We start from the raw sequence: 15593 nt of genomic DNA, 5'->3' as shown, positions 1-15593 counted from the left end.
CCTGCTCAACCTGCCCCATGATGACAGCTGCTGCCTGTTCGCCCCCCCCCGGGCGCTGCCCCGCTCCCACCCCTCCGTTCGCCTCAGGTCACTCGTGAGCTGGGGGGAGAAACACGGGACAGGCCGCTGTCCCTTTAAAGAGCATATTGTGGTTCACGTCGCCGCCGTCCCCTTGTAATAATTAGTCGCGGGCCGTAGCACCGCCTCCTCCACCTCCTGGCGGCCGCCCTCCCCCGGCTCCGCCAATCAGCGCCCGCCCGCGTCACTCTGAGGGCAACGAAACACGGAGAAAGGGAAAAAAAAGTTTGGTGAGGAGCGAACGGGGCCAGGCGGGGCCGGGCGGGCGGCGGCGGGACGCGGCGGGCCCGGAGGCAGGTGAGGGCAGCGCGGCTGGGCCGGGGGGCGGCGGGTTGGCGGACGGACGGGCTGAGGGGCCGGCGACCCCTCTCCGCCGCGGGGCAGGTGGGGCGGCGGCCGCCCGCTCGCCCCTGGGGAAGCGGCGGGGGCGCTGAGGGGAGGGTTCCCCCATCCTCCCCCGCCGATTCCCCGCAGACCCCCGCTCCCGGCGGGCCCGGGGCTGCGGGGCGGCGGTGGAGCCGGGCTGGGCCCAGGGCCCCGGGGCTCTTTTTCTGCCTTTTTTGGTCGTTCCTTCCTCCTTCCCCCTCGTTCCCCTTCCTCCCCCCGCGCCGGGCAGCTCCCCGCTGCGTGCGCAGGAGCCATCCCAGGGCAGAGGTGTTTGTACTCGTGTCCTTGGGTGGAAGGGGAGAGGCAGCCTGCCGGTCCGCGGCGCGCCGCCAGCCCTGCGCCCGCCCCCCCTCCCCCCCGCCGCCCTTCCCGTCTCTCTCCCTCCCCGGCCCCGGAGTTATTTTAGTTTGGCTGGGAGAGGCGGGGGGCAGAGCCGGCGGGGTCGGCCTCCCCGGCCGGCGGGGTCGGCCAGCTGCTGTGGGGATCGGACTTGAACTTGGGGGAGGCGGGGGGGGGGGAGAGGCCTTCCCCCCCTCGCCCGGGCCGGGGCTGGCGGTGGCTGCCGCCCGTCAGTAATGGGTGTCGGCTCCTCGGGTAAGTTCAGTGCAGCCGTTTGGGTTGTTTTGGGGACAGGACCGTTCAGGAAGCAGCGTGCCGTTTGTGTTGTGGCACCCTCCCAATGAATCCAGGGGCTTAAGCCTACACAGTCGGTCATCCCGTTGGGTTTTATTCTATGGAAAGTTCTTTTTGTTGTTGCTCTGGTGTTCACTGAGGAACCCTGCGAAATTTAACCAAACTTACCTCCTTCTAGGCTGGGCAAAAAGCCTGGAGTGATAGATAAGGGGTGCGAACGTCCACTCTTGTTTCCACAGGATGTTAGAACAGGGGAATCTTAAAAAATAAAAAGCACTAATTATCTTACGCCAACAACAATGGCAACAACAACGAAATACAGAAGCTTCCACCCAATGTGCTGATGTAATGTGGGGGCATTCGGCAAAACCGGCGGTAGTTACTTCTTCCCCTGTGTGGACTAACTTAAAGTGCACCGTTGTGTTCTGAAGTCCATTCCCTGGATGTTTGTCCAGACTTGTCCTATAATAGATGTCATTGCATAAGAGTTACAGGGAGTAAAGAGCTTGCCGAGTTTCTTTCATTCTTCTGAGGATCTGTGCTCACATCTTAACTGTGCCAAACTGTCTGTGTACACTGAGGACAGAAGGGTGCAGCTTGGTAAGCTGCCCTATGAACTTGGGGGGGGGGGGGGGAATAAAGAAGAAACTATTCTCTTCCTCCTGCTTCCAAGAAAATGATTTTGTTTGTCTGATGTCATCTGAAATAGTTTCTTTCACAGAGTCTGAACTGTGGATGACGGTAATGCAACAATTGAGGAAGCAAATATGTAAATTCTTTCCTTAGTCTCTTTCCTGTCTCTCCTTTAACTTGTATATGTTTGTGCCTGATTGGGTTATCTAGTGCTGAGGTACCTACACTTGTTCTTTATATTAATTATCACCTAATCTATAGCAAGGGGACTGGCTCTTCTCAGATCTGTCATATATTTGTTCAGGCCAAAATAACAGTGTGTTTTGGGAGGATTTTTGTCCCGTATGATACTGAATATCAAAGTCTATGACATACCAGTGGCATAATTCCTTGGGTTTACTACTTTCCAGATAGTTTCTTCAGTGGTGAAAAACCTCTTCTCTATCTCCTGTATGTATTTTGTAGGATACCTCTTAAAATATTTTTTGTTTTACAAAACTATGAATCATGTTAAAATAATAACAGGACTAAAATAAATTTGCTTCTCGACTAATCATGAATTTATGGCAAAAATGAACAGTGTTGTATGTTACATAATATATTTCTAAGTGTGATCTAAGAATGTAAGTTTACATTTCAACTTCTTGTTACTTTATAGTCTCAGATGGCACATTCAAAACCTTATACAAATAGCTTGAAAGAGATAGTGGCAAGTTATCAGAAGGAGAGTAGGATTAACACAAACTACTGAAAAGTTGCCATGGTTACAGATAAAGGTAATCCCTGTTTCTTTGAAAGTGTGTCCTTTTGTAACAGCTATATTAATCAGTCTGATTTCTGAGAAAATTGTAAGTATACAAACTTCTGGCTCCATTTTCTTGGCAGCTAATAGCTATGCAGCTATTTTATTTATTTATTTATTTTGAATACCTAATGGGCTATGACTTGGATTCAAGATACTCGATTTAAGTTGGAAAGAATATTACAGATTATGTATAAATGTACTTGGAGCATGCCAAATTCAATACAAACTATTATTTTTATTTTTTTTTTCACCCAAGAGATATCTGATGTCAAGGAAAAGTCTTTCTAAGTGTCTGGATCCTTTCTCAAGGACTCTGAAGTGAGTGATGTGGCCATCTATCACTGGGGTCCTCGGTGGTACAGCTGTACAAGATATAATTCCATGTCTTGGTTTTAAAAACAAAACCCCAAATAAAAAACAACAACAACAAAAAAACCCCAAACCAACATAGCAACTGCTGAGAGTGATTGAGGCCTGTTAAGGATGTGCAGCTTTATAGGCCAGGAGATAAGCGGGAAGAGGCGATTCGCTTAATGGCTTATTCCCTACATAGAAGGAAGCAATGGGAATTTAACATATGGATGAACTTAGTAAGTTCTCTGTGTAGCTAAGCTTTGGATGGTTTGAGATAGCTGCTAAAACTTCCAGGGGAGTGTGTTTGTCTGGTGCATCTGTACTGCTGTCCAGACAGCTAGCCAGTCCGCTCTGATCAAGACCCAGTATTTATCACATGCACCTTTTTGTTGTTTCCAGATTTGATTATTGCAGTGCAGCAGCACATCTTGGATTGAAAGCAGCAAGATAAATTTCAAAGTTCTTCAAGATTACTGAACTCTCATCAGTCTGGTATGTTGCTCTCTTTAGACTCCTGGAATAGCAAGTTGAATTCTTTGTGTGCGAGGGCCTCCGTAGTTCTTCCTAAGGATACTGAAGTTTCTAGGACCTTGGCTTTTCATCAGCAACTTCATTCTTGGGAAGCAATACACTACTGAGAACTATGCAACTATGTGTTGCTGGGGTTGTGTAGAAGATTGTTTTTGGTAGTGGTGTTCGTAGCAGGACAATGAACCTGCACTCCGGAACCTTCAGTCAACATACACTCTGAACTTGTTTTCATCTCGCCTATCCTGCCTGGAAATTCCAGGTACTTTTACAGACTCTTAAAACTAAAGTCAGGCTGGAAAGGAGCTATTGCTAGTTAACTTTCTAGAAACTACACACGAATGTATTGAAGAATGTATAAGAATACAAAAAGCAATGTTTCTTTTCATTGCACAGGGAATTTTTTTTTCGCCTGTCCTTACGTAGACATGGCTCTCATGAAGTTGATGTTGTTTAGGATTGATTAAAAAACGATTACTAATGTCTCAAAATCATTTCTCGAATGTCAAAGTTCTGAAGCTCCTATACTAATGTACTTCTTATATTGTTGTATTTGCAAGAATATCTTTCACAGAAAGGTTGAGAACTGTTGTATTTGAACAGGATTGCGGCATCTGAGGGTGAGAAAGGAATGGGAAGCTAAATATTACTTTTAAAGCTGTCTCTAATAATACAAAAGCTAAAAGACAGAGCTATAATTGTTTAAAAATAATAAATAAAAAATTCGGCACATGCTGTAGTGCTGACATAATTGACAACCAGAGGGTAAAGTCCTTTCCTACAATACAAGTTCAGTATGTGTACGCAGCAGTTCAGTTGCTTTGCTACTTATTAACGTGTACAGAATTCAGGAGGTATACTGTATTCAAGACTGTGAAAAACAGGTGCAAAATTGTGAAGAAAGCTCTTGTGATTCACACTGATCTGTTGGGAACTGGGCAGTGAGTAACCATCTCTTCATCTAATCCCCGAACAGCCATCACATGTAGCTTTTGATCGCTACTATTCTGGTCTCTGTTTGAACTGGTGACTTAAAGATGAAAGGCTCTGGTCTTGATCTCTTGAGCTGTCAAGTCCTCCAAACTTGCTGTCTTCTGTGTGTGTAAGATTGCAGAACAAATGGGCTTTTAGCTGTTCCATGATTACAATAGTCAAATGAGAGTCAGGTGCTTTCTCTTGTTACTGTCCTCGGTGCAAAGTTCAGTGGCAGCAAACTGAATCTTTTTTACACTGCTGTCAAAGCTTCCCTGTTTAATGTACTTGCACTGCAATCTGCTATTTTTGTTTTGCATTCCTACAGTTATTGTAAGAGTAGCAAAGGCATAACTTGAGCCTGGACCTTAAAATAGTGCCTCTGTGTTTTCTGCAAAATGTGTGTGCATACACAGGGAAAATAGGTGGCTTATGTGCACAAACTGAGCTTATAAATTAGGCTTTTTAATGTTTAGTTTTACTAGGTCTCCTTCAGCATGGGATCATAACTTGAATAGCAATTTTCTGTGTCTGGATTTCCAACATCTAGGTACAGATGTGTTTACCCATGATTTCTAGTCCAGTCAGGTGGGGTCAACTGTGAATCTAACTTCAATACCCCACTTCATAGATTTTTATTATTTTTTTTTTTTATCTTATGTGAGGATAGCAAATTATTCTTGGGGCATTCTTAGTAAGATATTTTTGTGTTCTGTGGGCTCTTTTAGTGTGTGGTTTGTTTTTTGTTGTTTTTTGTTGTTCTGTTTTTTAATGAGATGAGGTAAGCAGATCTGGGAGGTCACAGTGCTGAATGGAGGAGAATCTGCTTTGCCATTGCCCTTATGTTCTGGGTAAGCCATGTTCTTGCTTATCAGAAGCTGACCAAACTTCTGCCAGATCAGTGACTCTGAGGCAGATGGAAGGGTCTGATCAGCACCAGAGCTGGGCTAAGGGAGTGGGCCGGACTGCATGGCTGGGAGGGGAAAGGAGGGGAGAAGAAGGGATGAAACTTCTCCCTTGTAGTGATAAGGAGCTGCTTGCTGCCTGCGTAACAGAAGTATAGCTCAAGTGTGGGATGTTTGATGATAAAAATTATTTTTCCATCACTGTTGGAGTTGCGAGGTGGCTAAATTTCTGTGGGGTTTTCATGTCCTCTTCCAGTACTAGGCACTTTGGTAAGAGTTGTGACTTCTGCTGTTGTTTTATGGGCCTAAAGTTAATGAGTTAATGTGCCCTAAATTGAAGCTTTCCAAGGCTGGTTACTGAGATACTTAGAAGACGCTTCACTGGTATGTTTTATTTGCATGAACTATGTTCTTCGTTTTGATTGCTTAGATAACTTTTGGTCAAAAAAAGTGTCATGTTAGTGTGGCCTCACAGTTACCCTCAGGGGACTTGATTAACTTCTAGCAGTACTGATGCTTGCAGGGCACTGAATTAAGGTGCAGGGGTTAAGGTCTAGTTCTTTCTGCTTATATTTTAGGTTCTGTAGGGGAAGTTATGTAAATCTTGTTAATTCCGTTCTTGTAGTGTTTCATACTTATTAACTTACAGCTGTACAAATTGCTGCTTTTCAGTCCTATTTGGATTTGTGGTGTGATAGATTGCTCTGAAATAAAGGTAGCAGAAAATGTGCTATTTGACTGTTTTAGAGGAATTAAATGTCCTTAAGGTGGTTTTTATGCTCTTCTGGTGTATGTATCACAGCGCAAGGGAGTACTTAGCTGTTAATATTTTCCTGAGGTTGGGTGGTATTTGCAGTAAAGCAGTATGTTAAACTGTTTTGGATTTGATTAACCTGCATTAGGAAAGTTAAAACAGATACCCATTTTGTGCTACAGGCGGTAGGTGAAGCAGGGGAGGGCAGGCTGCTCCAGTGCTGGATGGGGGAAAGGTGGTAAGAGCCAGAAACACGGAGGAGTTGTTCTTTTTTTATTTTTTTTTCCCCTGTACAAAACCAGCCCAAAAGTGCTTATGCTGACAAGTGCTCTATCTTCCTCTAGCTTAATATTTTTAATTATTTTACACTAAACGTGTGAAAATGTTGTATATAAGGCAGCCTTGCTAACCAGGTAAGTTTCATTTAGCTGTGATGGTACCTGGTGGGTGCAGGAGGGACGCGGGCCGTGTTCTGGCTCTGTTGCGCGTTCGGAACGGGGCAAGGTTTTTCTCAAACAAGGTGTTGTATCTGCAGTTGTGAAGTATTTATTAAGCTTTGTTGTGTTTGTTGCTCTTCTTGTGCGTTCCAGGCTTTTCACTCGGTAGACGGGTAGGGAACCGCATCAGTCTTTACACTGGGGGAAAAAGAAACACTTTTAATCTCAACGGCAGGTTTTTGCCTGGTGTGAAGGAAGCTGGGCTGTGAGAAACGCCGTTGATTGTCAGAACGTGAACGGCGTCTTGCAAATGCGTTCAGTCGAGCGAAGCCTGAATAAGCAGGAAAAGTTTCTGGCAGAAGCCATGGTACCCTGCGAGATGGAGCCGGTCGCCTTCTACGGAGCTCCTCTCCTGCTGACTCATGCTTGACACGGGCGGAGGAGCCTCGGGGACGGGCAGCCCAGCGGCTTTTGAGCCGGGGTTACCGATTTATAGAGCCTGCCCGGCTTCCCCGGGCGACTCCGGCCGCTCTTCAGGAGTGGATGGGCTCACAGCCCACGCACCGTACCCTGCGAGTAGCGCCAGCGGCCCTTGTGTAGCTGCGGCGGGGGAAGCGTTCCCAGCGCGCCCGGCGCTCCCCTCCGCCCGCCCGGCTCCGGAACCCTGCGCTGACCGGGCTGGCCCCCCCCCCCGCCCCGCCTCCCCCGGCAGCGGTGCTCGGGGGCTGGGCGGGGGGGTGTGGGTGGCCGCCCGCCCGCTGGGGCTGTCGCTGGAGCTCCCTCGGGGCGCCGCGTCGCCGGGGGTGGTAGTTTGTCACAGCCGGGAGCGGGGTCCTGTCCCTTTAAGAACCAGCTTGCCCAGGGTGTTCTAACCTGCTCAGCCTAACCTGCTAGCAAGGAAAAGTTCTTTAAATAATGGATACGCCGCTCCGCCAATCGGGGAGCGGAGCCTGGCTGGCGGGGCGGGGCTTCTTGGCCTCAGCCAATAGGGAGGGGGGAGGCGGGGCTCCGCGTCCATGCTAGGTTGCGCCGAAGTACAGCTTCAAGTGAAGTTAATCTGGGGTGAAGCAAACAGCAAATTGTGGAGATTTTGTTGGTAGGAATTTTCCGGTTCTAATCGCGTCGTGTGGCGTTGTTTCTCCCTCTGGGGCAGTGGAGTTCATGTGCGTGGGGCTTTTTCTTCATTGTTTCGTTTTCTAATGGTGGCAGAATATTAACATTTATGCAGGGAAGCAGAACAAAAGGGCTCTTTAGACAGGAAATAAGGTGTTGAGGGGCTCAAACTTGACCGAGTTTCTTTTGTCATCTGTTGGCTTGCACCAGGGTGTTTTTTCGCGTGGAAGGATCGAGTCGTTCCACCTTATCTTAAGGAGAAACGTTAATTCTAAAATAGCGAGGATAATGCTGCTGGTTTGGAGTTACACAATGTTACAGGAAGAGAGCTCGATTTTAACTCTAACTTCTCTGATGCTGATGAGATTTGAGCTAACGAATTATGACAGCTGCTGTGGGATTATTCAGTGATAGCATTTGCTCTAAGTCATTTGTCTTAAATTGCCTTTTGTTGTATCACTGAAGACTGCTGTGCTGTTGTCTGTATATTTGTTCTTGACGAGATGAATGTCTCACAGGTCTTTAGCATTTAGAACAAAGATATGTAAAAATTATGTAAAGCATTACCATTTTTCTCTTCTTTTTTAATTAGTTTTGCAGAGTATCTGGGTCTGTCAGAGCTCTGATTACAAACATAGGCAGGAAAATTATGTGTTATTGCCCTGTGGTGCAGCCTACTACCCTTCTAGCCAAAAAAAAAAAAGGTGGGGGGAGGAGATTTTTTTTCTTTGGAATTGGTCAGAATCTCTTTTGAATCCTCTATTGCCTGAGCATAGCAGGTGTTTTCTTTGAGGGAAGATTATTTCCAGTTTCTGTACCAGCTTTATCATATGGTATTTTTAGCGACACTTTCTGCATCTGAAAGGTCTTCAGGAACAGGAAAAGTCTGATTTGCCATGGGTGGCATGGGATAGGGTGACAGGGAGGAGAGCAGGAAGTGTTGAGTCAGGAAGCAGGGGGTTTCTAATGAGAATGAAGACTTTTAATTGTCATCCTTTCTGTATCTTTGACAAGTATGTTAGATGAGGCACGTACAGAACAATGCTTTCAGAGTGGTGAATATATTTTCTTCTCTAAATATTTCCTGTTTTTCATAAAAACACTTGTGTCTATATACAGCTGCTCCTGGGAATCAGAAAGATATACTTGTGGCCCTAATACTTGTTGAATCTAGGGAGTTTGATGGGTTTTCCATGATTAGTCAAGATGATAGAAGAATGGATGTGAAAATTGAGCAACAATCTTCCAAATGACAGTGGAAAGCAATTGCTTAGGCCTTTACTTAATGTAAACAAGTGTGATTATTAAAGTATACCTCATTCTTTCAGTTTTACATTGAGCCATTTTGTTTTCTCCCAAAATGCTGGGTATGGATTACTTTTATGTATGTCAGCGTCTTGACACACTGGCATCTTGCCATGCTCCAGTGGCTTATAGGTCTGAATTACTAATTCACTCTTGCTATCTGTTTGTAGCATTTTTTTAAATGTTCTAGATTGTATTTAAACCCTGGAAATACTACTTTAAAATGAGCAGCGACTGTATATGGTCTTTTAGCTGAGAGGTGGGCCAGATCTCATGTGTTGGGGGAGATACTTAGACTGGGATATGTAAGTGTTTAAATACCTGGATTTTGATTCATTTCTTGACTTACAAGTGATGTTAGGCCTAGACTGAGTGGCTAGATCAGATGCCTCAGGTTAGGGCAAGAAGAATAGTATAGTTTGCTATAATTTCTATAAACTTACAAGTATGTGTATTAGACTTGCTTAAACAAAAGGAAGCAAACTTAAATATTTGTGTACTATTCAATACTATGTTTAGCCAGTAGCTGGTTTTGCTTATAACAGTAAAAAAGCTGAATACATGAGGCAACATGGTTCATATTGCTTGATGAGTAAGTAGCCACTCTTCTTGGGTCCCTTCTGCCCCCCAATTTAGTTAGGAAAGATGTGTTATCTGGGACCAATTTTCCTGGTTTATTCAACACAGAAGTGAAATGTTCAACTCTCTCACCACATGTATACAATTCTAATGCAGGCTGTTTGTAGAAAGCAAATCTGCCCTAAAGGATAAACATACCACTTTGCTGGCACAGCTGTACAACTTCTGTATTCAGGCTACAGCAAATGTTTCTTGCCTGCATTCAAAGCCGTCGCTGGCAGGACCCATGTTGTCCCTGCACGACGATTGGTTGTTCCAGCACTTCTTGTTCATAAAACCTTCTCCTGCACATGCTCCATCTGCAGATCTTAAACACTGTGAATGTGTTGTGTGCTGTGGGATTTATGTGTCTGCTTCTTGTGCCAGGATGGAAGATACATCTCTGATATGAATAAGAGATTCTTAAGAGTGATTGTAAACCTGCATACAAAATGCAGGACCGAATTTTATGTCCCCTGTTTACAGGGCAAAGGGGATCTGTGCTCTCTGGTCCACTGACTGCTGGTGGTACTTCCCAGTGTCGTGAAGTGGGTGGCCCACCATGTGCTGGGATGGCAGCCCTGTGCTCTGGTTCTGTTTAATACTACTTGGAGAAGGCTGCGTGCCTCCTGTGGGATGATCTCTGTAAAACATACCCGGAGCCTTAGGGAGGGCATCCTACAAACAGCGACGTGGGCTTCAGATCCCTGTTTGTTGAGTGCCCTCTACTATGCACAGGGGCCTCCTGCTGCTCCTCCAGCAGAGTGGGTCGTGTGAGCACTGGAGGCAAAGCCAACTAGGCTAGCTTAAATTGTTTTAAATTAGTGGCTCGAGCCAACCCAACTGGCTCTTTTCCCCTTCTCTTCCTCCCCCTATTTCCCGAGTGGTTTAGTGATCATTTCTGCTAATTGCTGTGTGGCAAGGCAGAAGGGAGTGGGGGAGAAGAATAATGTCACCTTGGAGAGTTTCACCTGCATCCAAAAAGGGACATCTGCCTGTAGTTTGAGACGTGGGGTTAGGCCTGTTAACTAGTTTGCTTGCAGTTTCTAGGAAAACGTGGTGAAGGGGTGAGCTCGGGACCTGTTGATTATTGCAGCTGTGCAGTTGCAGGGGTGGTTGGTACTGGAGGGACAGCCCTCTCCTGCAGATACAGGGGCTCCTCACGGAGATAGTTGGCCTCCTGTGGTGTGGAGCTCAGTCTGGGTGGGGCAGATGATCTGGCCAGTGATGTTTATGCTGTAATAAGGTTTTGTGAAAATAAGCAGTTAATTACACATGACCTACAAAGGAATAAAAAATAGCTTGGATCTGTTCTTGCTTCAAAATCCATTTAAGAGAGGCATGAAACGTTTGGGATTTTTAAACCTGCTTATTTTTTTTTTTTTACCTTTAGAAATATTAGGAACATTAAGTCCTTCTTCCCTGTTCTTGTTGGATGTCTCAGATGTGTCATAAGCTTCTCAGCCCTTAATTGAAGGGGTGGGGTGATGTATTTTTAACAGATCCCTTCTTCCAACTGTGTTTATAGGGCTTTTGAGCTAAATGGAGATTAGCAAAAACAAAGCTTTGACAGTGTAAAAATCACATCTCCTTGATCAAGTTGTGTCGTCTTGATCATTCTCCAGTTGTTGACAGAAACTGAATTGTTTTTATTTGTAAAATAACTTTTTTGGCTATTAAATTATGCATTAAGAGATAAACCGAGTTAAATCCTAACTCGATCCATCTTCTGCTCCATTTAGATCAACTGAAGACAATCATTTGAGTATTACTTAGACAAATGAACTATTGCATTTGAGTATTTCCTAAAAATAGCTCCATCTTAAGCAGCAGTTCTATTAAATGCACAGCTCTTCCTTTAACTGAATGGTTCAGCAATCTTGCAGAAGCCGAAACTGTCTCCATGCTGAAGACCACCCCTGCTCAGCCATTCTGGCCTGTCAGGATGTATTTGTATCACAGGACTCTAACCTTCAGGATATGGTATTTGTCAGTCTGAAACACAATAATAATCCTGTATCTGGAGAACTAAACTGTAAACAGTGTGGCTGACTTGGCAGGCCCTGGCAACCACCTGAACAGTTTAACTAGCCCAGGGTTTAAGACAACACTCCACTGGTGTGTCCTGTGATTCATGATGCTAATGCATTTTTATCTCTGTGAAGGATTAGGGAAACAAATATAAACTTAATAAGCAAATTGGAATGGGAGCTTAATAGCAGTAATTTTGAGGACAGAGGTGAGGTGCTTTCAGCTTGTTTAAATGTTTTGCATTGGATGTGATTTTTTTAATTTTTTTTTTTTTTTTAACAAGGACTGAAGTTTTCACCATTAGCTTGAACAAGGCAGGAGGCTAGACAGTTCTTGTGTGTGTGCCGTTGAATAAAATTGGGCTGATGAAAGCAGAATATTGCCTGGGGAAGGCAGGTATTTTCCACTTAAGGTTTTAAGTTATATTTGGAGGTGAGAGGCAAGAGAGAACGACCAATTCTGCAGGCAAAAATGTAGAATTTCTGTACCTAAATTGGGCATATCCATGCTTTTTTATACAAAAGACTGTCTTTGAGTTAGTTTGTCAGAACAAAGCATTTAATGAGTTGTTGATCATGCTGGTTTTGAGGATAGGGTGGCAGGGGAGATATGAGACTGCAAAGAAGGATAAAATTGTTTCTCTACTACCCGCTGTATGAATTTAAAATATTTTTCTAAAATCTTATATAGAATCAAGGCCTTAATGTAACATTATCGTGAAGCAGAATGTTGTCTGTGCAACAGAATGACCTTGCATTGGAATCTGCACTATTATCAAGGCAGGGGCAAAAGAAGTGGCTGTGTTTTGAGTGTTAAACTGAAACGTTTGGAGATTGTTCTTCCTGCCTGGCTCCTCCAGAATCAGGAAGCTTATAGGGTAGCTTTTCTTGCTGATAAAGGAGAGTTTTCGGAGTGAACTTCACCAGACTTCTGATGTTGGGATTATGCTGTCTAAATATCATGCTAGTATGACGTACTGGTGGATATTGGTGTTAAGTCCTTGAATAAAGTGATTTTGTAGGTATTAGTTAGAATTAGTTATCAAACAAACGTTACTGGCCTGGTGAAAAGTAACTAGAAAAGTAGTTATTGTAGTGTTTTATGATATCAAACCCACTTGATTACTAACCTGCAAAAAAGGAGGAAAAAAAAATAGTTGTGGCAATATGGAAGGACTTACCTGAAACTGTGGGGTTTCTTTTTTTTTTTTTTTTTAGGGAAGAGTCTTCAGAATTGCTCAATAGGGTTGTTTTGAATATCAGTGTATTTTCACGAGGTTTGTTTGAAGTATCCTGGGAGAGGAGGAAGGCAGCATTAGTAACGATAGGTCAGGGTAAGTGTATTATTAGTTACATAACAAACAAGTTGTCAGCTGAGTGTGACAAACCATGCAGGGGCTGAGACTAGTTTTGGGATCAAGGATTATTTGATTTGTTGTGGACTGGCCTGTCAGTTGTGTATGAATTTTTTGCCTTCCTAATAAGTCTAGTCAAACTTGGCTTAGTGCTTTGATTGCATTTTAAAATTCCTGTGCATAGCAATGCAGTAGTTGACTGGGTTTAAATTTTTTTTTTTGTAAAAACAACAACAAAAAATATCTAATTTAACTCTCTGGTCGCTTAGTTGATTGTGTTCTTTCCTGCATTTGCTTTTCTCTAACTTGGTGTTTTTTAAACTTTTGACTGTTAACTGCGGTCTCTCTTACTGCAAGAATTAGCTTGTTATTCTGCAAAGTCATAATGTGACTGTGACCTGTGGTCTTAAGTTTATACCTAGTCATTCTCTATATAAATAAATCCCTGATTAGTTGCCACCTAGTTATCCTTCTATTGTCTGCCTCAGATCCCCCACTGCACAATCAGAATGCTTGAAATATCAAGTCTGCTCTGTTGAGGAATACCTCTGTCCTTGCTGCAGCTCTGACACCTTAATTTCTCAGACTGTCAAGACCTGAGATGAAGCGTTTATTGAAACTTCTTTGTATGGCCTGATAGCTCCATTTGGTGAATTTACAGGGGGTGGCATATGCAGTGTAAAATGCACGTTGCAGTGGTGCTGGGTTTACTTAAGCAGTGCCAAGTTAGTTGTTAAAATGGGACAGTCTTCTCCTGAAACCCAGGGTTATGGGCTAAAATCAATGATTTTTAATGTAAGGGATACAAATACTCTTCAACAGTGGTGTGGGGTTTTTTTTGTCTTCACAAAAGGAGTGTGAGACAGAAGAGATTTCTGGGAGACAGTGTTAGGGCATTGGCCTTTTGTTTTTCAAACCATAGCAAGGACATAGTACTTGCGGAATTAGCCTAGCGTAATGCAGCAGCTGAAGCTGTGGTGCCTGTGAATGCATCTTTAGGCCAAGCTGAAGGGCACTGGTCTTGTAGATCTCCCTCTTGTTTCTGACCTTATACCATTTTAAAAGGGAATATATTGTGCTCTTTTTCCATTGTTTCCTGGTAGTAGCCCCATTGGCTGGTGTTTGTGAATGGAACGGAATTAGCATTGTGATAGAAAGCCACACCTTGCTGACAGTTGAGGTTCAATATCTTGTGAGCAGATTTTGTTGCTTCTTCGTCCGTTCTAAAGTGTGATACAGGCTTTAATGTGCCAAGCACAATAATTGAAAAGAGATCTGGCTTGCATTTTTTATGTTTGTCTACTTCTCCTTTATATCATGAATATTCTTTTCTCTAGAAAGTGCTGTTACTCTGTCATGTGTCGATCTGTATTATGGCAAGAGGATAAAAAGAAGTCAGATGCACTTAAAGAGTTATTGTTCAAAATGCTTCTAAAAATGCCAGTTTCTGTTTGTGTGGCTTGAGGAAAAAAGGGGAATCCCATGGCACTAAACAGCTTGACCCTTTTGGATACAAGTCCCTCCCTTAATGCCATTTATGGCTGTATTTTTCTATGTAGAATTGTAGAAAGAACTCTGTACAAAGGTACCATCGTAATAAATGGGGAGATGGTGGCATTCAGCCATGCTATTTTTAGGCTATTGTGCTCTTGACTTGCTGATCTAAGTGTTCTGGACAGTAAGTGGGGGAGACATTGTACTAGAAATGCATGCTCGCATGGCTGAATCTGGTCTGAAAACAGAATGAACAGCACACTTGGTTATCAGAAAGGCAGGTTGCAGAGTTGTACCTGGAGTATTAGGTAAAAAGGATGCCCTGGTGATTAAAGCACAATGTTTGCAATGCAGACTTATACTCGAAAGCTGTCAGCTCTGGCTTTCTTGTCAGTTGAGAAACTGAAATATGTGCAGTCTGTTCTGTATGGGCTTAGGAAAGAAATATAAAAAAACGCTATTTTCTGTTCCATGATGGCAGTGGGAAGAATGCCAGTTGTCCTCAATCAAGTTTCTTCCAATAGATTTTAAGCTTTTCCTAAACAGTGTAACGACCTCTCCATCTGAGCAAGTGGTGTAGTTTTGGAGACCTTCAGAAAGGAGGGTGTTTTACATTGTGCAAATTTCTGATCATTCCTTGGCCACTTATCTATTAGTCTGACACTATTGCGGATAGTTAAGGCTGACACAAGGCAACTCATACTTAATTTGCACCATGACCTCTTGGTGATGTGGGCAGCTTGCATTGTTCCTTGGCATACACTGTGACTGCGGCTATAGCTTAGAGTTCAGTTCCAATACTAAGTGGGTAGTTCCACTTTCTTGTTGCAGAGCATGGTTAGCCTTGACTGTTTTCCCATAGAGCTGTACACTGTGCCATAAACCAGGTACAGAACCAATCCAGATTTTGAAGAATGAAGTCTTCAAAGTAGATCAGTTCCTGGCCCAGCAACACTATGGCTGAAGTATCTAAAGCCCCAAATTACATGTATTGTGAAATAATTGCGTTGGTTGCATATAAATATATATTGGATGCATGTATATTTGTTTCACTTGGACGTTTACAGTGCCTGAAACGCTGCAAGGTGTAAGGTGACAGTGAAGAGGGAACTAAGGGAAGATGCAAAACTTTATATTGTGACCAGTGAGTTGGTGTGTTCGTATCTTCAGTGAAAGTTGACAGTATAGTAAG

The 15593-nt window shown here is 43.8% G+C and overlaps 1 protein-coding gene across 3 annotated transcripts in view; it reads left to right on the top strand.

Moving 5' to 3' along the window:
* Positions 1–306: 306 nt before the first annotated feature.
* ZFAND6 (zinc finger AN1-type containing 6) overlaps positions 307–15593 on the top strand; it is a 38507-nt gene continuing 23220 nt past the window's right edge. Inside the window, exons 1-2 of one of the 3 annotated variants that reach the window (XM_082489053.1) lie at positions 307–375; positions 3290–3382. The gene's annotated coding sequence lies outside the window, so the exon portion shown is untranslated. The other 2 variants (XM_082489054.1, XM_082489056.1) reach the window with 2 other exon arrangements.

Source organism: Vanellus vanellus (genome assembly GCF_965231255.1).
Source record: "Vanellus vanellus genome assembly, chromosome: 11".
Classification (NCBI taxonomy): domain Eukaryota; kingdom Metazoa; phylum Chordata; class Aves; order Charadriiformes; family Charadriidae; genus Vanellus; species Vanellus vanellus.
The sequence above is the reverse complement of the archived record's forward strand: the minus strand, read 5'-3'. Positions and strand labels throughout refer to the sequence as shown.